This window comes from Marmota monax, unplaced genomic scaffold (genome assembly GCF_021218885.2).
Source record: "Marmota monax isolate L192 unplaced genomic scaffold, Marmota_monax_Labrador192_F-V1.1 WCK01_AAM20220418_F8-fsc00186, whole genome shotgun sequence".
In the NCBI taxonomy this organism is placed as follows: domain Eukaryota; kingdom Metazoa; phylum Chordata; class Mammalia; order Rodentia; family Sciuridae; genus Marmota; species Marmota monax.
Genome location: NW_026694725.1, coordinates 2303564 through 2325724, shown reverse-complemented (window position 1 = coordinate 2325724; position 22161 = coordinate 2303564). Strand labels below are relative to the sequence as shown.

The window sequence follows — 22161 nt, the reverse complement described above, 5'->3', positions numbered from 1 at the left end:
GGATAAATCTAAGACAAGGAGCAATCATTAGAAAGACACAGATCATGAGGATGGGGCCAACAATCGGACCCAACCAAGCAGCGAGGGCTGAGTTACACTATCCCAGGAGGAGTGAGGTAGACTGCTGCTGCCTTCGTTTCAGTTCTTCACTCAGCTATCATAGCACATCGATGTTTTCTTCTACTAGACTGGTCTCATTGATGTAATAGTAACATTCTTCCCTGAGGAACAGACAGGTACCACTTTGTCATCAGTGAGTAGGTCTAGGGCCTGCCTGTTTTGGAGAGATGTTATTTGTCTTTGGAGAGATGCCAGAAAGTTGGCAGAGGCTTCAACCACTTGCTGTAATTTTTCTTCAAGCTCTTTAGTTGTGATAAAACTATTGCCTGATGCCCCAGCCCCAATACCTGAGGCAGCCAGAGTTGAGGCAAGGGGAATGCCTATGATCACTGGAAGAAAGGCAGCCCGTTTAGATCTAGTGGGTGGAGGCAGGCTCAATGAGAGAAACTCAGCCTGTCCAGAGAATGTAAGTTGAGGAACTAGGATGACAGGGGTACAGAAAGGAGTGGCAGTAGAGGAGTTGATGACTTTCATCAATGTCTCATTATACCAAAAGAAAAATACTGGGGTGCTGGGACTTGGGAGGACACCATAATAGTCACATTGCATCTGGAGACAGTTTGGGAGGCATAGCAGATGGAAAGATTTTGCTGCTGCTGCAGGGGATTGTCAAAGAGGGGGATCCCCATCAGAGGCAGAGAGGCATCACCCCCTTGGAAGATGTTAAGAAGAAAGGTCAGAGGGACTGCCATTAAAGGGGGTGATCCAGAGCAGCACATAGAAAACAATCAGAAATATTATTGACACTAGAGTATTTTATTAGTTGTAACCTCTGACATTGTACAAGGGCCAGAAATGAAAATGGTCTCCCTTCTCTGCCTCGTGTGCCCCTAGTGGTGAATGAGTGCAGTTTCTTTCTGTAGGATTTTTGGTGGAGCACTCGGGTGTAGGTGTGGAAAATCTTAAGAGTTCCAAAGGGGGAAATGTCCCAGGACCATACGTACAGCTTTCTCTCTACTCCTGCTGTCCAGCGATTATCCCAGGGATCTCTGATGTTCAGATAGGTCCGACCTCCAGAATAGGTATCTAGGAATTGGGTTGGGTGGTCTCTCTGAGCTTGTGCATATTGCAGGAAGTGTGAGGGCATCCTCCATAAATATCTGGTGGGGACTTGCAGTACCGCTTGGTTTGGTCATAGAGGAGGCAGAGGAGGGGTGCTTGGCCAGGAAGACTGAGGCTGGTTAGTAGAATGGATACAGTTGTCTGGCAACCAGCATTTTGGCAATCACTAGTTCCTAATGTCTGGGTCTTACCATCCCAGGTCTCCTGTAGCTGGAAACGCCAGCAGTAGGGATTAGGCAGCGTCATTCAGGTCAGGGCACCTGTAGGAACAGACTCAAGAGGAAAAGAAGTGGGAGGCCCACAGATGATCTTGAGTTTAGTGGGTCCCACCAATTGTCATGACCAGGCCTTAGGGCCTGGGGCAAGCTTGAGGCAAGAAATGTGATACCAAGAAGGATGGCCTAATAGTTTGGCTGATGTAGGGATGGTGAGAATCACCATATGGGATACCATCCAGCGTGGTTGGAGTGATCAAGGATGGAGTTCCTTTAAGAGGACAGAGTCTCCTGGTTGAAGTAGACCATCAGAGGGTACTAGTTCTGCTGGGGCAGGGAGGTGGCAGCCCATGTGTTCCCAAAGCAGACTGCAGAGCAAGGTGAGATAAGGTAGATATGAGGCCAGGAGTGGGGGTTGGATGGGAAGATTATGATTAATCAGGAAGGAGTGGCCATGGAGCATTTCAAAGGGACTGAGCCCTATGGGGACTCTAGGGGCGGCTTGGATTCAAATAGCACAAGAAGAAACAGATTGGGCCAGAAGATTCGAAGCTCAATTGAGAGTTTTGTAAGGTGGTCTTTGAGGATCCCGTGGACCGGCTCAACCTTACTCTAGGACTATGGCCTGTAAGGAATGTGAAGTTTCCAGGAGATGTTGAGGCTTTCTGAGACCTGTTGATTATCTGAGAAGTGAAGGCAGGGCCATTGTCTGACTGGATGGACATTGGAAGGCCGAACTTGGGATGATCTGCTTAATGAGGACTAAGGCCACAATGTTTGTTGTCTCTTGAGAGGTTGGGAAAACCTCAATCCATCCTGAAAAGGTATCAACTAGGGTGAGTAGGTATCAGAACTTTTTGTGTCTGGGCATATGAGTAAAATCTACCTGCCAATCTTCACCAGGTTGGTGTCCTCGCGTCTGATGAGAGGGGACCTTGGGTTGTAGGCCCCCTCAAGGCATGACAGAGGAACATATCGAGCATGTGGAATGGACCTGTTGAATTAAGTCACCCATGCCAGATAGGTAAAAGAGAGGTTGGAGAATTGAAAGAGCGGTTGGGGACTCATGTGAAGTGACTTGTGGATATTGGAGAGATCTTGGGCTTGGAGTTGAGGAAGGGCAATGTTAAGCCCCAGGAAAATCCATCTCTTGTCTCTGATCTGGTGCCCTCGTGTCAGGGGGTCAATTTGGATATAGGCCAATTTGGTGGGTGTAGAGAGAAAGAGAATGGGAGCCATGGGCGGCTTGCTGGTTAAGCTTCTAGCCATCACATCAGCCTTGTTATGTCCCTCGGTTATGGGGTCGGAAGTAGTTTGATGACCCCAGCAGTGTATAATAGCAACTTGGAAAGGGGGAGGTAGAGTGCCTCAAGGAGTTTAGAGATGAGAGAGGGATTGACTACAGGGAAGCCTTTGGTAGTTAGGAATCCTCTCTCCTTCCAAATGGCTGAGTGAGAATGTGCAATAAGAAAGGCATATTTGGAGTCAGTATAGATGTTAACTGACTTGCCTTTTGAAAGCTGGGGAGCTCGGATGAGAGGTTGTAACTCCAGGGAGGCAGCTGGCCTCCAGGACAGCCGAAGCAGAAACCACGGCATAGGCTGCTCTGCAGCGATTGTCTGGCCCGACAGTTGAGCTTCCATCTACAAAAATTGTAAAGTCTGGGGCTGGGGCTGGGGCTGAGGCTCAGCGGTAGAGCACTTGCCTAGCATGCGTGAGCCGCTGGGTTCGATCCTCAGCACCACATAAAAATAAATAAATAAAATAAAGATATTGTATCCAACTACAACTAAAAAAATATTAAGAAAAAAAATGTCAAGTCTGTTGCCACCAAAGGGTGGTTGAAGAGGACTTCCTGAGGTATATGTAAGGCCTAAAGGACTTGAGGACAAGAGTGCATAGGTGGATGGGTAAAACCAGACATTGGGAGAGGAGAAGCCGAGGTAAGGGGTGGAGAGGCACAGAGGGAAATGGTGGGGTTTTCAATGAAAAGTAAATGAAACTCCTGAATTCGGGAGGGGCCCAGGAGGGAGAGAGATTTATGTCCAAGGAGGTCCTGAAGCCTATGGGTGAAAAAGAAGGTCAAAGGTTGAAGGAGGGTCCACTTTAGAAATTCTTTGGTAAGTTTGGCCACTGCAGCGAGGGCCCAGAATCAGGGAAGCCATCCCTGTACCGTAGAGTCAAGCTGTTTAGAGAGATATGCTACAGGACTGTAGGAGGGTCCAATGGGCTGGGCCAGAAGACCAGTGGTAATCCCTTGTTTTTCATCTGTAAAGAGGTGGAAGGGACGGTTGAGGTTGGGTAGGGATAGTGGAGGTGAGGAGATCAAAGCATCTCTGAGTTTGAAGAAAGATCTAGAGACCTGGGCTGGTGATGTCAATGGTCCAATAGGAGTGTATTTAGCTGCCAGGTAAAGGGGCTTGGCAAGAAGAGCAAAGCTGGGAAACCAATGTCAGAAGAATCCAGCGAGCCCCCAAAACGAGAGGATCTGATCTGCTGACTCAGTAGGCTGCAAGCTCCCGAGAGCTTGGATTCTGTCTACAAAGAGGCTTTTGGAGGTAGGAGTTAGAAGAATGCCCAGGTAGGTAACCAAGGGGACCTAGAGTCGAGCTGTGGCTGGGGAAACTCGGTATCCTCTGGAACCTAAAAAGTTGAGTAGGTGGGCAGTGTGTTCCTGAGAAGTCTTTCAAGATGGGCTGCACAAGAGGAGGTCATCTACATATTGTAGGAGGGTACTGACTCTGAGATCACAGGGAGCTAAATCTCAGGCCGCACTTTCCAAACAAATGGGGACTATCCCAGAAGCCTTGAGGGAGGATAGTCCAGGTTAATTGATATGATGTGAGGGTGTCAGGGTCCTCCCAGGTGAAAGCAAAGAGGAAGTAAGAATCTGGATGAAATGGGACTTTGAAGAAGGTGTCTTTGAGATCTAGAACTGTGAAATGAGAGTTTGAGGGTGGTATGTGAGAGAGGAGGGTAAAGGATTAGGGACCACTGGATGAAGGGGAATAACTGCTTCATTGACTAAACAGAGATCTTGTACCAAGCGGTATGCTTCTGATGGTTTGCGGTCAGGTAGGATCCGAGTGTTGCAGGGAGAGTCTTTGGGAATGAGAAGGCCTTGATCTAGTAGTCACTCAATGATGGGTTTGAGTCCCCTGCGGTGAGGGAGAGAAATGGGAAACTGAGGTCGAGAAGGGAACATAGAATCTGCACTGGTTGATGGTGTATTCCTATTACCAGTTTGAAGGCATCCCAGAGTTGGGGGTCTATGAGGCCTGATGGGAGGGGAAAAGTGGTGGGGGGGAGGGTGTGTCTATTGTGGATTGAATCGAGGGGAGGAGGAGTTGGGTAGTAGGGGCATGAGGTGAGAGCTGGAGGGTAGCCCCCAAGAGCTAGAGAACATCTTGTCCTAGGAGGGGAACTGAATAGGAAGAGGTAACTAAAGAGAAGTGGGTAAAAGGATGTCCCTCTAGGGAGCATGTCAGACCGGCTATTTTCTTTGGGAAGGAGGGTGTTCCATCTATCCCCATGACTGAGATCTGGGAGGGATATAAAGGCCTAGAGTGGGCAGGCAAGACAGAATAGGTAGACCCCGTGTCCACAAGGAAGGTAATGGACTTACCCACTACCTGGAGGATTACCCTGGGCTCAGAGAGGGTTATGGGGGTCCTCGAGTCTGGGCTTCTTCAGTCGTCAGCCAGTCCCAGAAGCTCAAGAGAAGGGACTACCTGTCCAGCCATATCCCCACATTGAGGTACCAGGGAGGGACCATCCAAGGGATGGTCACTCTTCTAATGTCCCAGCTGCTTGCAGCTGGGGCACGGCTGAGAGGGGGGCTGCAGCTTAGGGCAATGGCAGGCCCAGTGGCCTTCTTGTCCACATTTGAAGCAGGCCCCAGATGGGGCAGACTTCTGAGGACCCCTGGGAGCCCCAGCAGGGCCCCAGGCTGGCCACAGAGCTGCTACCAGGGCTTGTGTCTGGAGTTCCACCTTTTTCTGTAAGTGAGCCTGTTGGCTGAGTTCAGCTGTTTCCTCACAGGCACTGTAATCTTTAAAGGCCATTTTCACCAGATCTCAGATGGGGGTTTGGGGACCATCTTCAGCACGTGTTAGCTTTTTTCTTATATCAGGGGCTAACTGGATGATAAAATGAGTGGCCAGAATGGTTGCCCCAGAGGAAGATTTAGGGTCTAATCTAGTATAGAGAACAAGGGCCTCCGTTAAGCAGTTAAAGAACATTGCAGGATTCTCATCAGGCCCCTGAGTGACTTCTCTCAGTTTATCAAAATTAAAACCTTATTAGAAACTGCCTGTGTGCCTGCCAGCAGACATTGTATCATCTGGGCACAGCGGCATCAGCCCTGTCCATTTTGATAGTCCCAATCAGGATTGGTGTCGGGGACTGCGGCTGCACCTGTAGGCATGGTGTCATGGGTCAAATGAACCTTGTCTGCATGGTTCTGTGTAGCTACCTGGACTTGAGGGTGTTCATCTGGGGTACGGGTGGAGGTAAGGATGACATGGACCTCATGCCAAGTAAGGTCATAGACTTGGGAAAGGTATTTAAATTCTTTGATATAGGTAGTGGGGTCAGCAGAAAAGAAGCCTAAGCACTTTTCGATTTGGGAGAGGTCTTATAGAGAAAAAGGGACATGAACTCAAACGATGCCCTCAGATCCTGCCACCTCATTGAGAGGATAGAGAAGTTCAGGGTCTTGGGTTATTTGGTGAAACCTGGTATGGGCACTTATGGGGAAGAGACAGGGGAAGGAGGGTGGTTTAACTCAGGTGGAGCTGGATCCAGATAAGGAGGAGGATCAGGATAGGAGGGTCTGGGGGGTGGTGAGAAGAGTGTCTCAGGAGGCTCAATAAGTGGAGAGGGGTCTGGGTCAGGAGCAGATGTGGACTTGGAAGGAGGAGTTTCTTTAGCAAGAAGGACTTGGAAAGTGGGACAGGTGGAGCAGAAAGAGGGTCGGGAGCATAAATCCCAAAGGGCCTGAACATAAGGAATCTCTAAGCACTTTTCTGTCTGTCGGCAGAAATTGTCTAAATCAGTCAGGATTTTAAAATCAAAAGTCCCCTCAGGAGGCCATTTACAGCCATTATCTAAAGTGTATTGTGGCCAGGCCACAGTGGAATAGAAAAGGATCCATTGACAGTATAAGTCCTGAGTGAGTCCCAATTTGGAAAAATTCATGTATAGACACCCCAAGGGAGTTTTGGGGTCCAGAGTAGACTCTGTTTCCCATGATCTTTCCACACCTGGGGGTGAGCAGGAAGGAAAAAGGCATCCCAATTACCTACTGTGCTTACCAGAGAATGGAGTGGACTGGCCAGGGATTGAGAGGTCTCTACAATCCACTCGGGGCCCGGACAGACGGGTTGAAAGGGAGTCTCTGACACGTACATAATTTAGGGACAGAATCCCCACAAATGGGAAGGAGTCAAAAGATCAAAGAGAAAATGACTTACCCCACTCTGCTGGATCGGATGAGGGCAAGTGATCTAGGGATCCAGTCGTTCCTTTGGCTGGTTCCTTCAGTGGAGAGGAGCAGCCTCAGACCCTAAGGGTGGGGGGAGAGAGGGCTGGGGAGAGGCTCGAACTCCTCCCAGGTTTCAGTACCAAATGTAAAGCATAAAAGGGCGTGTGAAGGGGCTGGGGTTGTGGCTCAGTGGTACAGTGCTTGACTAGCATGCATGAGGCACTGGGTTCGATCCTCAGAACCACATATATGTAAAATAAAGATATTGTGTCCACCTAAAACTAAGAAAGAAAAAATATATTTTTTTTAAAAAAAAAGGCGCAAGGCCAGGAACCACAGAACAAGAATGAGGCACCAAAAGGAGTTTTATTGGAAAGAGCGGGGGACACTCCCAGGTGAGGTTCAACTGTCCACAAAAGGGTGAGGGCCAGGGAAGTCACGTGTGCTCAAGGTGAGAACAAAACCTATATAGGTCACTAGAGGTAGGAGGGCCTAGGCCAATTAAATTGTTACTACTGTTAGTGGCCAGCGGAGTTTAGGGGAAATTTTAAGAGCCTGGTCTCTTCAGCCAGGTAAAAAGTCCCCTCCTATGGATGCTATGGGATGGGGAGGGGGAAGGGGAAGGGAAAGGGCAGGGAAAGCTGCCAGCCCAACAGGAACAGTCTCCCCTTTTAAGATCTGACAGGATGCCCCATTTGGCCAGGGGATATCCATCACTGGGGCAAAGCAAATCTTGCTGTCATAGTATCCCATCAAACTAAATGCCTGGGGAGACTAGTAGAATAAATACCTGCACCCAGAAATAAAAGAAAAAAGAAACTAAGGCCTACCTGTGTTTTGTAGGCAGGCTCTGCAAAGAGATCTTCAAAGAAGCCTAAAGAAAGAGAAGGAAAGGGCCTCCTCCATTGCATATCAACAGGCCTAGTATAAGAAAAAGGCCCAAAAGGAGACTGTGGGCACAATTGACAGTTGGGGAACTCACTTAAATTTGATGGCATTTGTGATAATGATAACAGAGACAGGTCAGACTCAAAAATACCCTGTGCTCCAACCCCTTGAATGCAACCTGGGAGGAAAAAAGTAAGGCACAGTTTTAATCTATGTTGGATTGTCCAACCCTCTCCTGGGCTGAAATTTGTTGTGTAAATTAAATGTACATATAACTTTAATGAGGACTGTTTCAGAATATGAACTTAAGAATGGGTCCAAAACTAGAAAAGATAAAAGAAAGTCCTCATTATTGAATTGGCATTGGGGATAAGGACCAAGATTTTGGGCAACAGTTTGAGGCCAGCCTTAGCAACTTAGGAGACACTGTCAAAATAAAATATAAGGAATATAAAGAATGAAGCTCAGTGGTAGTGAGATAGGAATTTGGGATAAAAGAGAGAGAGAGAGAGAAATTGAGTCTCAAAGGAAACACCTGTAGGCCAGTGAGATGAAAAGAGCACCCAGGATCAATTGCAACTCCAAAGCAACGTGCCCTTGGGCTGGACACTTGATTCTTGGCTCTGTAACTCAAGCACAGGAAAAACTGGTGTCAAACTGTGTAGCTCCACCCTGTTCCACCTCTAGTTCTAGCAAATGGCCTTTAGTCTCTCCCTCTCAAGATAGCCCACATTCTTCCTTGAATGTGTATTCCTTGCTTTACCCTAATGTTATCTCTCTTGAGATTGCCCCGTTATCCCTTGAATATGCTTCTACTTTCCTAAATAAATCTGTCTATGCCTTTCCTGGCATGTGCTTTTTTTTTTTTTTTTTAATGTACCAGGAGTGCTTTACCACTGAGCCACATCCCCAGTCCTTTTTTGTTGTTGTTTAGAAGTTTTTTTTTTTAATAATTTTAGTTGTAAATGGACACAATATATTTATTTATTTATTTTTATGTGGTGCTGAGGATCCAACCCAGTGCCTCTCACATGCGAGGCAAGTGCTCTACCACTGAGCTACAATCCCAGCCCTTTTAAAATTGTTTTAACTTTTAGTTTTATTTATTTATTTGTTTGTTTGTTTGTTTATTTATTTATATTTTGTGTGGTGCTGAGGACTAAACCCAGTGCCTCAAACATGCTAGGCAAACATTCCACCACTGAGCCTCAACCCCATCCCCCAGTTCTTTTTATTTTTTATTTTGATACAAGGCCTCACTAAGTTGCTGAAATCCTTCCACCTCAGCCTCCACATCGCTAGGATCATGGGAGCAGGTCACCACACCCAGCTTGAAATTCTTTTCCATCATGCATGCCAAGAACCCCGCTGGTCCTGATTTAAGTTCCCCCTTTTTGGGGAACTTGAATCATTCTTTGGAGACATCTCTTCTCTTATGACAGTAGAGTATATAAGTGGGCCCAATTTCCTCAGTACTGCAAAAAAGAGAGGGGTGGGAGAGAGGGAGAAAAAAGAAAGAAAAGAAAACAGTTTTAGAGCCTTTAGAATTTAGAATAAACAAGTAAAATAAAGGTATTGTGTCCAGCTACAACTAAAAAATAAAAAATAAATATTTTTTTAAAAAAATTTAGAATTCCACTTGAGGGAATATGGGACTGTACAAGTCCTCCACAAAGCTTCCCCTTACCTTGGTTCTCCTTTTTTCCTTGTCACTTTCTATTTTTGTTGTTGTTGTTGTTGTTTATTTGTTTTGTTTTGTTTTATGCTAACCAGGGTCTTGCACATGTAAGGCAAGTGATCTATCACTGAGCTGCAACCGCACTCCTCTGCACCTATCTTAGTGCCTGCATTCTAAAGAACCTAAGATTTCATCGATCAAAGGTGCTTCGTTATTTTATATACCACAAGGTATAAAAAGGCTGTCAATGAAACTATGACATGTCATTGATTACAAGATGCATCCTGATTTCAGGAGTGGTAAAGTGTAGGGAATGGATAAACCATGGTACACAGGCCTTACACCCAGTTAGCTCAGCACTAGGCCAGCAGTTAGAAGACAAAGTCAAGTCCTAGTTCTGCTACTCCACAAAGGTAAACCTCAGGCTCATCACCTAACTTTCTAGCTTCCTCAAATATAAAACAGGAATAACTTGAGTGTAACAAAAATAACCAAAACAATTTTGACACCATTATGAAAACACAAATAACTGGGATGGAAGCACACCTCAAATGGATCAGCAAGTTTTCCATTATCCACAGCAGAGTCAATCAATCTAGCACTGGAGGGGCTCACTTTCTGTGTAGAAAAATGACCCCCGATTACAGGAGAAGTCTGAGATTATAGGTTACATACTGGGAGATGACTTAACCATTGAAGTCTTTAACAGAACATATCAGTTTGGGCATTCTGGAGACAGATTGTGAAAATTTGAAATTTGTTTTTTACTGGGCAAGGATGGAAGGTCCAGAGTTCCGCATTCAGCGCTTATCTCTTTCCCTCCAGGCTCTAGTGTACTGGCATTGGGGAAGGATTTATTTAGGGAAGGATCAACGTTTGGCTCCTTCCCAAAGGCTGTCATTTTTAGACTTTATGGATATTTTCTTCCCAGGGATTGACTTGTCACTGGGTGATGTTTGCTTCTTTCCCAGGGATTGTCCTGTCACTGGGAAAGGATATATTGGGAAAAGATCAATGTTATCAATTGTTGCCTTCTTCCTTCCCTCTTCTAGGCCACACTGTTTTGGGGTTGGTCATTTCTGTATCCTTCACTGAGGATGTGGCTCAGTGGTAGAGCACATGCCTAACATACACAAAGCCCTAGGTTCAATCCTAGGTTCTGTGACCTTGAAAAATTACTTTGCTTTTGAGCACCAGCTTCATCTTGTGTAAAATGAAATATCACTTACTTCAGATGCAGCTATCATTGTCAGGGCCTGTTGTGACCAAGATTAAGTGAAATAATGCACGCTAAGCCTTCAGGATATACCTGATACTTAGTAAGCACTTTAAAAATAAATAAAGCTTGTGTGTAGTGGTACAGGCTTCTAATCTCAATTGCTTAGAAAGCTGAGAAATAAGGATCACAAGTCAAAGGTGAGCCTCAACAATTTAGTGAAACCCTGTCTCAAATTTTAAAAAATAAAATAAACTTTCTCTCTAATGTGTTTTAGGAACTCTTTAGAGCCAATAGGAAAAAGACAGAAATCCCAGTAGAAAATAGGCAAAATACCTCAGCAGAGTCTTCTTCTCTTTATTTATTTTTTTTTAAAGAGAGAGGAGAGAGAGAGAGAAAATTTTTTAATATTTATTTTTAGTTTTTGGCGGACACAACATCTTTGTTTGTATGTGGTGCTGAGGATCTAACCCGGGCCACACGCATGCCAGGCGAGCGCGCTACCGCTTGAGCTACATTCCCCAGCCCCTCTTCTTCTCTTTATAAAAAAGAAAATTTGAAGGCTATTAAATTTTCAATATTATTACTCATCAGTGAAATATAAATTTAAATTACATCAAGAAATACTATATACCTAGAATTATGGTTATAGACTGTTAATACTAAAGGTTGACAAAAATATTGATCAACTGGAAACTCAAACACTAATGGCAAGAGAGTGAATTAATATATTCATTTGGATAAAACAATCTATTTAATCTCAGAAAGAATTAAGAAATTTTGGGGCTGGGGATGTGGCTCAAGCGGTAGCGCGCTCGCCTGGCATGCGTGCGGCCCGGGTTCGATCCTCAGCACCACATACAAACAAAGATGTTGTGTCCGCCGAGAAATAAAAAATAAATATTAAAAAATTCTCTCTCTCTCCCACTCTTTCTTTAAAAAAAAAAAAAAGAAAAGAAATTTCTTCTACATTGGTTCATTTATAGGAAATTCAAAACTATCCTGTGATGACAGAAATACAGTAATGTCTATATTTGTAAAAGGGAAAATGCACTTAAGTGTTAAAATTGCATGGGCAGGAGCAGTAATTCAGGGTGTTGACAATGTCCTCTCACTTGAATTTGGTGATGAGTACATACATAGGTTTAATTTTAAAACATTCATTGTGCTGTCCATGTGATTCTCCATATGTATGTTATTCTTCAATCTAATGACTTATTTACAAAGTAAATTTCTTAAAAATCGGGACATAAAACAAATAAATTAATTAAATTAAAAGCACTGGGGCTGGAGATGTTGCTGAATGATAGAATGTTTGCCTAACATGCTATGAAACCCTAGGTTCAATCCCAGGACTGAAAAATAAATTTAAAAATAAAATAAGGGCTGGGGTTGTGGCTCAGCGGTAGAGTGCTCGCATAGCATGTGTGAGACCCTGGGTTCGATCCGCAGCACCACATGAAAATAAATAAATAAAGATATTGTGTCCAACTAAAAAATAAATATTAAAAAAAAAAGAATGTAAAAAAAATAAAAATAAAATGAAATAAAAAGGGCTGGGAATATATATCTCAGTGGTAAAGAACCACTGGGTTCAATACCTAATTTAAACAACAGCAACAACAACAAAAAAAAAAACACAGGGGCTGGGTTTGTAGCTCAGTGGTAGAGTACTTGCCTACCATGGGTGAGGCACTGAGTTCAGTTATCAGCAACAAATAAAAAAATAAATCAAAGTATTTTGTCCATCTACAACTAAAAATATTAAAAAAAAAAAAAAAAAGCAACTCAGGATATGCACCATTATAACCACTATATATTTGTTACTGAAAGCTCTGTCCTTGTCACCCATGTCAATTCATACCAATTTAATAATGAGGACATTATTTTTTTTAATTTTTATTTTTTAGTTATAGGTGGGCACAACATCTTTATTTTATTATTTTATTTTTATGTGATATTGAGGATCAAACCCAGTGCCTCATGTATGCTAGGAGAGCATTCTACCACTAAGCCATGGCCCCAGCCCCCAAAATAAGGACATTATTGAGAAAAAAGAAAAAGAAGGTTTATTTCTTTGCTATTATAAGGTTCTTGCTTAGCATCTGGATGGCCATCTTAAGAGACAGCCACCATTTTAAGGAAAAAGTTTCACTTTCCCTCCCAAGGGCCTTTCTGAGAAACGTTCACCACTTCCTCATACCAATCCAACTCCTAACCACCCACTTTAGGACCCACCCTGCTGATTCCTCTGCCTGCCCCATAAAAGTCCCAGAACTCAAGCCTGTTTTGTCTCTCTCCGCTATAGAGAGATGGCCTTTATTTGTCAGCTTTGACAAATAAACTCTCAGTGTATCTCTGCCTGGTCTCTGTCTTTCATTTCTCACTTATCTGTCTCTTCATCCTCACTTTCCCTTTCAGCTATCAAAGGAGAAACATGGGGTGCTCCAGTCACAGAGGCTGTGGTTCTCCCCATGAAGAGGAAAAGGGGGAGTTTTAAAGAAACACTGCAAGGGTTGCATTCCAGGTGTGCCCTGGTGGTGTGCAAGGATTCACTTGATAATTCCTAGATCTTCTGATGACATTTTCTTCCTGTGGAGGTCAGATAATTCAAAGGAATCTTGTTCCTTATCCCCAGGTTAAGGAGTGGGAGAGGGAGAAGAGAAAAAGAAAAACATGTGTAAGATCAGGCAGTGATGACCAAAAGGAGGCAGATTTAAAAAGGCTGCTTTATTGAGATTTCAATCCTAGGCAAGACCCTCAGACCAACAGGGTGGGTCTGAGGAGAAGCTGGCAGGGCTGGACCTGACTGGGATTTTTATTGTGCTTAGGGCAGGAAGAGAGGGGTTGGGACAGGAAAAGGGGGTTTTTAGAATCCCTTCTACTGGGGTTGGTCGGGGAGCTGGCTAAGATCCAGGATTGGTCTGGAGACCCCGCTGAGTGACAGGTGGTTCCCTCAGCACCTGATTGGTTGTTCTTTGGAGCAGGGGCAGGTTGCTTTATTCTTTGTTCCTCAGCCACCTCCAAAACCTAGCTAACTAACTAATAACTAATATGTAACTTTTTTTTAATGATGTAACTTTTAAAATAAGCATCAAGGGCTATATTCAAAAGGTGAAGTGGACCACTGTTACATATTGAAGAAAAAAGAATATTTTATCAAATTGTGCATGGTTTCCTTTCCTTCCAAATTCAATGCTAATATTGGGGGAAAAAAAAGTTAGACCCTCTCCTACTCTTCACCTGTGTAATTTTTATTTCTTCAATTATGCCGTTGAAATAAAATTCATATGTTTTTTCTAATTCTCAAAGAAGGAAAAAACTACTCCTGTAATGGTATCTCTGGGCTCTGCTTCCTTCCCTAGCTCAGCAAGAGACCCTGCCAAAACCTCCTCAAAGCACCAGGGGGCATGTTGCATATTCTGTACTGTGTGATGCTGTGTCATGGTTATTCATTAAAATGTTGGTGCTTATTGCCACCCTTGTTGCTATCCTGTTAGCTGCTAGGCAGGAACTTTCAGGGGCAATCACCTGTGTTGAGTGGTGGAGCCTCCTGCTCCTCTATTTATGTATTTATTTATTTTTGGTACCAGAGATTGAACCCAACCATATCCCCAGCCCTTTTTATTTTTTATTTTGAGACGGGGTCTCACTGGGTTGCTTATAGCTTTGCTAAATTGCTGAGGCTGACCTCAAACTTGTGATCCTCTTGCCTCAGCCTCCTAAGCCTCTGGAATACATGCCTGCATCTCCACACCTGGACCTTCTGCTCCTTTAAATGACTGTTAATGTTTCTTCTTCTTCTTTTTTTTTTTTTTTTTCAAATGAAACTATCCAGAGAAAACCACAAGGAACCAGCCAAAATTGCTGAGTCACTCTCACTCTTCTAGGTGACCTAGAGTAAACTTAGCCTTTATAATTTCATTATGAGGCTAAATTCTCCATCCAAGAGGCATTCCCATTTGCCATTTTTGTACATGTAAGGCATGATATCAGTGCAAGCATGCTCAGAAATGTGCCAGTCTCTACATGCAATGATGAGTCTCTCCAACATGAATATGTGTGATTTTCCAATAACAGCCCCTTGCTTTCTTTGTTCAGGGAATACTGCTTTGGGAATTATCCCCAGTGCTCTCCTAGCTTGTATAGTAATAAACCTCTCTTCACTCTTTTATGGTACTTATTGTTTGGTCCCACAAAGGGGCTGATGCATTGTGTTGAGTTATAATCTGAACCCCAGTTGATGTGATAATGCAGAAATTAAAACCTTACATGTTGACAACACACATGTTCAACTCTAGGCTGCAAATGTCCCAAGCATACTGTTAACTAAATCCCAAAGAAAGAATTTATAGAATTTAACAGAGAAGTTTGGGAAATTTCATTACTCATGCTATTACTGAAAGCTTGGTCCCTGTCCCCAATGCCAATCCAATAACAAGGACATGTTTTGAGAGAAAGGAAAAAGGTTTATTGCTTTGCTAGCAAAGGAGAAACACAGGGGACTCCTGTCCCAGAGACTGTGATTCTGCCCATCAACAGGAACAGGGGCTTTTAAGGAGGTGATTCAAAGGCTACATTCTCTGTTCTCTTTTGGAGTTGAAATTCACTTGTTAATTTGGGAGATTCCTCTCTGAGATCTTCTGGTGCCATTCCCCAACTTCTGGATTACTTTGTTCCTATGGTGGATGTATGCTCAAGGACAGTTAAATCTGCCTAACATGGGGGAAAATGGGAATACTGTTTCCCCTAAGATTATGGAGTGGAGAGATTAGGGAGGAACTGGGAGAGAGGAAAGAAACCTGTCCATTTAAAAATGAGCTGCAGTGACAGAGTAGCAAGGGTTATTTCAAAGTATAAAGTGGACTACTGTTATATTTTCCCACTGTCAATTTCTACATTCCATTTCTATGGAAAAAAATGGGTGACGACATCTTAAATTGCTTCCTGAAATTGCTGAAAGATGGTAAAATTGGGGAAAGTAACCCAAAGTTCTTTTTTTTAGGGGGCGGGAGGCAGGGTATACAATTAAGAGTATTCAGCATCAGAACAGTTCAGAGGTCCACAGTGGCAAATGGGAAGTGACTGGACAAGGCATACTTACAACAGGGATCATGCTGAGATAACAATAACAAGACAGCAAAGCATTACTTTTTTGTAAAATATTAGCACAAAAGCAATTAGTATTTAAGTCAGAATCTGAAAAACAGGAAGACAGTAACTCAATCATATCAGTGAAAAACAGATGGAGTTTATCAATGTAGGAAGTTAGGAAGATTTGTTTGTCTGAGATCAGGCTCAAATTAACTCAAGACAAATTTCCTTTGTGATCATTATTATTAGGTACTCCCACACAGAACCCTTCCTTTATAGCCTCCAGCCTTAGTTACTTTTGGTAGGGCTGACACAAATGTACATCCTAAGTTACATTAAGAAAAAACGTTGTTTTTCCTTTTAAATGCTCATGTAGGCTGTGCTCAGGCTATACTCTCCTGCCAGGTGCAGGGCTGGGTGGTGTTGGGAGTGGGCGTGTTGGCAGTTAGATTCCTCAGCTGCCACTCTTGAGGATTTGTATGAAGCCTCTTGGTTCCTTTAGCTTTCCTTTACCAGTGGTGCCATCTGCCAGGATGGGTCAGGGTCTAGCTGACCATACATGGCTTCTCTAGGATGCATCCAGGACTTTTCCATCTCCAATGACCCTCCTCTTTGCAGAATGTGCACTGGTTGGCTTCCTGCTCTCTGGGGTTCTCTCCATCTCCCTGATCAGCAGAATGGGTGACTCACCAAAGTTTCAGGGCCCAGAGAGGGGTCCCATCATTCTCTGGGTCCTGGCTGACCTTAGCAGGCAAGGGCCAAAATGTTGTCTGCTTTTTCCTTGGCCCTTTTACTTCCTTGACTTTGATCTCCAAGCATTTGGTTTTAAATACCCAGCAGGTCAGTTTCACCAATCTTAAAAATGGAAGTAACAGGTTATAACTTCAATATCTATAATTTTACATTTACCCCTTTCATTTAATTGGAATCAGTATTAGTATGAGAAGTCAGCATTACATACTGTCTGTCCTATAGGTGACAGCTTATTATCTAGAATTAACTCAGGTGGTTTTATTAGAAGCAGTACCTCTGCAAAACACTAACAGGCAACAGTTATAAAGTTTATAAGGAAAATACAAAATAAAATTAACTAAGCAAAAACATGTTTAATTTGTGTAATAGCTTATGAGCCAAGAAAAAAATCATAATCTTGAACCTTAGTTATATATTATATTCCCTGTTTATTGAGATCAGAGTAATCTTTACAACAAAAATCAACCTTTTATATGATATGTCAAGAAATTTGTAATGTTTTGAACAACCCACAATAAAAAATTAAAAAAAAAAAAAAAAAAAAAAAAAAAAAAAAAATCAACCTTTTGAACACAACTTTAAATGAGCTGAAGTCTAGCCTATTTTAAAGCCATTCTAAGATGAAGTAAGAAGAGGCAGAGCCTTACCTCAGGTAAGACAGGGCTTTTGACAAATAATACAACATTGCAACGGAAATAAGAATCAAAGAAAGGTGAGAGAGCTTTTATCTTTCTTTTTGTGGAACAAGTGGCAGAATGCTTCCATGTTTAACAGTGTTACCTTTAAATAGATAAGGGTCTCCTTATTACCTTCCAAAAATATATTTAAATTCCTATTCCAGTGTGAAAAGTGACACAAAATTATATATATATATATATATATATATATATTGACAGGTTACTTTATTCAGCTGTAAATCAAATGACATGAATAAATGGCAACCAAATTTGTTATTTCTTTGTTTTTTTTTTAAGAAAGAGAGAGAGAGAATTTTTAACATTTATTTTTTAGTTTTCGGTGGACACAACATCTTTATTTTATTTTTATGTGGTGTTGAGGATCGAATCCAGCGCCCGCGCATGCCAGGCGAGCGCGCTACTGCTTGAGCCACATCCCCAGCCCCCAAATTTGCTATTTCTATACAAATCTGAGACTACTGCTACAGATAATTTCAGTTTGGAAAACACTAACTTGGTAAAGTGCTCTCCCCTAAGTTTACATTTAACTAAGTTTGACTTGTAAAGTACAATTTAAAAGTACAATTTAAAATCCATAGTGTACAGTAACAATAATCACAGGTCTGCATGGGTTAGCAGAAATTGACTTAGTCAAAGCAAACATATAAGACAGGTCTTCAAATGATAGTGTGGCCCTTCTATGTCAGATATAATGTATAAAGGAGAGCACTTATTGGTTACCTTGCTGTTAAACCAGGACACAAAGAAAAGACCACCAACTCCAATTTAAATCAAATTAAAGCAACTTGTAATTCCTACCAGCCGGGGCTGTCTCTCCTGAATCCCATGGGAATAGAAGACAGCACCCCTGCTCTTTAGGAGTGCAGCTTTATAGTGCAGAAAGTTGCAAACAGGCGGGTGGGGGGCGTATCTTGAGAACTTACAGATAATAGGATTTTGACAAGCATAACACAAAGGCAAGTAGTAAGTTAATGGTCCAGCACTTAGGGAGTAAATTTAGATCCCAATATCAGAATTTATGAGGCACCACTAGAGTTTCAGAGAGGGTCATTATCTGGCCAGGGAAAGCCAGAATTTATGAGGCACCACTAAAGTTTCAGAGAGGGTTGCTATCTGTTCAGGGAAAGCCAGGCATGGGTGACTTCAAGGCACGGGCAGGCATTCCAAGCAAGTTTAGAAATCGCAGTAATTTATAGTAAAGCTCAAATTAATTTTTCATGCCTTTGTGATGAGATGGCTCCCAATCTTTAGAAGAAATTAGGCTGGGTTTATCACTTGCCAGTAAACTTTCATAGTATAAACTTTTACATAATACTTAGACAATAATTAGATACAGTTCTCAGATGTATACTTATATCTAATTGTGTATATTTAGGATGTAAACTATATTGTTATAACCTAAAATAATAGTTGTTCATCTAACCAGTTATAAAATAATCATTAAAAAGACCTTAAAACAGGCACAACCCCTAATTCCTTTAAGACTTAGTTTCCTCATGTAATAAAACCTAAGAAATACAAGAAAATTATCTTGATAAACAAGAGCAGATCAATGTTTCAGACTTTGCTTCATAAAAAAAATTCACATTAAAAGCTGAGGACAGGTTTGAGTCGTTGCCCTGGCCTGAAATGGACCTGCATTCTGCTTCAACCGTTCTGCAGTCCGGGTTCCGCCTCCTTTCTGCCCCCGCTGTGCAACGGCAGTATGGCCCATAAGCAGATCTACTACTCAGACAAGTACTTCAACGAGCACTATGAGTACCAGCATGTCATGTTACCCAGAGAACTTTCCAAACAAGTACCTAAAACTCATCTAAATGTCTGAAGAGGAGTGGAGGAGACTTGGTGTCCAACAGAGTCTAGGCTGGGTTCATTACATGATTCATGAGCCAGAACCCCATATTTTTCTCTTTAGATGGACAACCTCTTCCAAAAGAGCAACAAAAATGAAGTCTATCTGGAATCATCAATTAAATCTTTCACAAATTTAATGTATATGTGTATATAAGGTAGTATTCAGGGAGTACTTGAAAAATGTACAAATCATTCATCCATACCTGTGCATGAGATGTATTCTTCACAGCAACAGAGCTCAGTTAAATGCAACTGCCAGAAGCTTATTGTAAGGTGTTTAAGATAAAATTTCTTCTAGTCAGTTTTTTCTCTTAATATAAGTGCCTGTTTGATATTACCTGTTACTTTTGTTAAATAAAGTTTGCATGTTGCATTTATAACCATTAAAAAAAAAAAAGCTGAGGACATAACTCAGTTGGTAGAGTGCTTGCTTTACATGCACAAGGCCCTGGGTTCAATCCCCAGCAACACTAAAAATAAAAAAATTTGCCAGGCTTTGTGGTGCATGTCTGTAATTACAGCAGATTGGGAGGCTGAGACAGGATAATGGAGAGTTCAAAGCCAGCCTCAGCAACTCCAAGACACTAAGCAACTCAGTGAGACCCTGTCTTTAAATAAAAATGCAAAATAGGGCTGGGGATGTGGCTCAGTGGTCATGTTCCCCCCTGAGTTCAATCCTGCTACCATGAAAAAAAAATTCACATTAGTTTGAACTTTGTAAAAGTTTATATTAAAGTTCAAATAACTTTGACTGACGGTGCTAATTATAGCCAATTTAATCACAGACACAAACTTTTTGAGATTTTTCCTTCCACAAACCTTCTGCAACTTACTTAGAGATTCACAACTTATTTCCTTCATCAAGAATTTTAGCACAAGTATATTACTTTACCAGACAAAATACATTCTCATCCAGAAATATTTCTTTTATCTTCTAATTTTCTGTACTAACATATATTTCCATACCTGTAACTTTCTTTCATCTTCTCTAGTTTCGGACCCTTTCTTAAATTCATAATCTGAAACAGAACTTATGAATGTTATCTGTACATTTAATTTACACAAAAAAAAATTTTATCCAGGAGAGGGTTGAACAATCCAACATATATAAAAAAAAATCATATATTATTTTTTTCCTCCAAGGTTGCATTCAAGGGGTTGGAGCACAGGGTATTTTTGAGTCTGACCTGTTTCTGTTATCATTATCACAATGCCATCAACTTTAAGTGAGTCCCCAACTATCAATTGTACCCACAGCCTCCTTTGGCGCTTTTTTCTTATACTAGGCCTGTTGATATGCAATTAAGGAGGTCATTTTCTTCTTTTTCTTTAGGCTTCCTTGAAGAACCCTTTGCACAGCCTGCCTACAAAACACAGGTTAGCCTTAATTTATTTTCTTTTTCTTCTGGGTGCAGGTATTTATTTTGCCAGTCTCCCCAGGCATTTAGTTTGATGGGATGCTGTTGAATAACCATGCAAAGCAAAGACCACTGGACTGGGGATATGGCTCAAGCGGTAGCGCGCTCGCCTGGCATGCGTGCGGCCAGGGTTCGATCCTCAGCACCACATACAAACAAAGATGTGTCTGCTGAAAACTAAAAAGTAAATATTAAAAAATTCTCTCTCTCTCTCTCTCAAAATAAATAAATAAATAACACTGACTCCAATTTTAAATCAAATTAAAGCAAGCTTGTATTGTGTACACAAAAGCTGGCCAGCGACTGTCTCTCCCAAACCCAGAGTAGAGATCAGCCCAGCTCTCAGGGAAAAAAAGTTTTATATAGCACAAAAAGTTTCAAAAAAGGGGATGTCTTGGGAACTTACAGCTAACAGGGTCCTGGAAAACAGAATACAAGGGCAGATAGCAGATTAATGATCTACATGGCATGGTATTTCAAGGTAGGGAATAAATTTAGATCCCAACATCAGAATTTATGAGGCACTGCTGAGGTTTCAGAGAGGGTTGTTATCTGGTCAGGGGGAGCCAGGATTTATGAGGCACCACTAAGCTTTTAGAGAGGGTTGTTATCTGGTCAAGGAGAACCAGGCATGGATGAGTTCAGAGCATGGGCAGGAATTCCAAACAAGTTTAAAAATCTCAGTAATTTATAGTAAAACAGAAATTAACTTTTCATGACTTTGTGATGAGATGGCCCCCAATCTTAAAATGGAATTAGGCTGGGTTCATCAATACTATGATAGCAAGACTTGCTTTGCCCCCAGTTATGGATATCCGTGGCCAAATGGGGTATCCTGTCAGATCTTAAAAGGGGAGACTGTTCCTGCTCCCAGGTAATAAACTGACAGTGCTGGAACCTACTGCTACATCCTTTGTGGCCAGCAGGCTCCACCCCATGGACAAAATGGACTGGAAGGCAGAGCAGAGTCAGGTTCTCTTTGTCATTTTTTTAAAGCCCAGGCAACTTTTTTGGGATCCCCCCCCCCAGTTTAGGGCTGGTGTCCTTGACCATAGTGAGATAATCTGTGGCTGCCTGGGGCCAGACTGAGAAATGGTGCTGGGACTGCCTGCACTGGTTTAAAAGATTGAAATATTTTTTAACCCTTTCTTTGGTCCTGCTATCCTCATACACCAGAAGCAGTGCCTTTTGGCACCTTCAACTTAGTTCCTGACTCTTCAGACCCTGCATAAATGCCTGTACATCCAGAATCTTCTTCAAATACTTTACCCCAACAGACCATCTTCAACTTCAAAATTGTATAATAATCCCAAAAAAACATTCAAAAGCCAAACTGTATTACAGTAAACCATTTCTGTCTTAGACAGGCTTCTACCTATGTATGGCTCATGCAGCCAAATTCTCTCTGCTCAAGAGATTACTGGTTAAGATCAGTGTAGCATGGACCAAGAGCCAGTAACAGATACAAAAATCAGACAAGCCTCTCTTATACCTACACTTATAGGACCACTGTTACAATGCACTCCTCAGGAATGGCAGGCAAGGATACAGGGGAGTACCACCCTGCACCTATAACTGCAGTCTACTTTATGCTTTGACTGTAGACCTTGCTGCTCTGCTACTCCAACTCATTTTTAAATGGATGTGTTTCTTTCTCTTCTTCTCTCCTAGCTCCTCCCT

General features: G+C 42.3%; 1 long non-coding RNA gene and 1 pseudogene across 1 annotated transcript in view; one reads left to right on the top strand and one right to left on the bottom strand.

Moving 5' to 3' along the window:
- Positions 1-1423: 1423 nt before the first annotated feature.
- The window catches only part of LOC131423391 (uncharacterized), a 44891-nt gene continuing 24153 nt past the window's right edge, over positions 1424-22161 (bottom strand). Inside the window, exons 2-3 of the long non-coding RNA XR_009224880.1 lie at positions 6872-9245; positions 1424-4555 (exon numbers count right to left, since the gene is read on the bottom strand). This is a non-coding gene — a long non-coding RNA (uncharacterized LOC131423391). The remainder of the gene's footprint in view (positions 4556-6871; positions 9246-22161) is intronic.
- On the top strand, positions 18915-19359 carry LOC124079025 (cyclin-dependent kinases regulatory subunit 2-like; annotated as a pseudogene).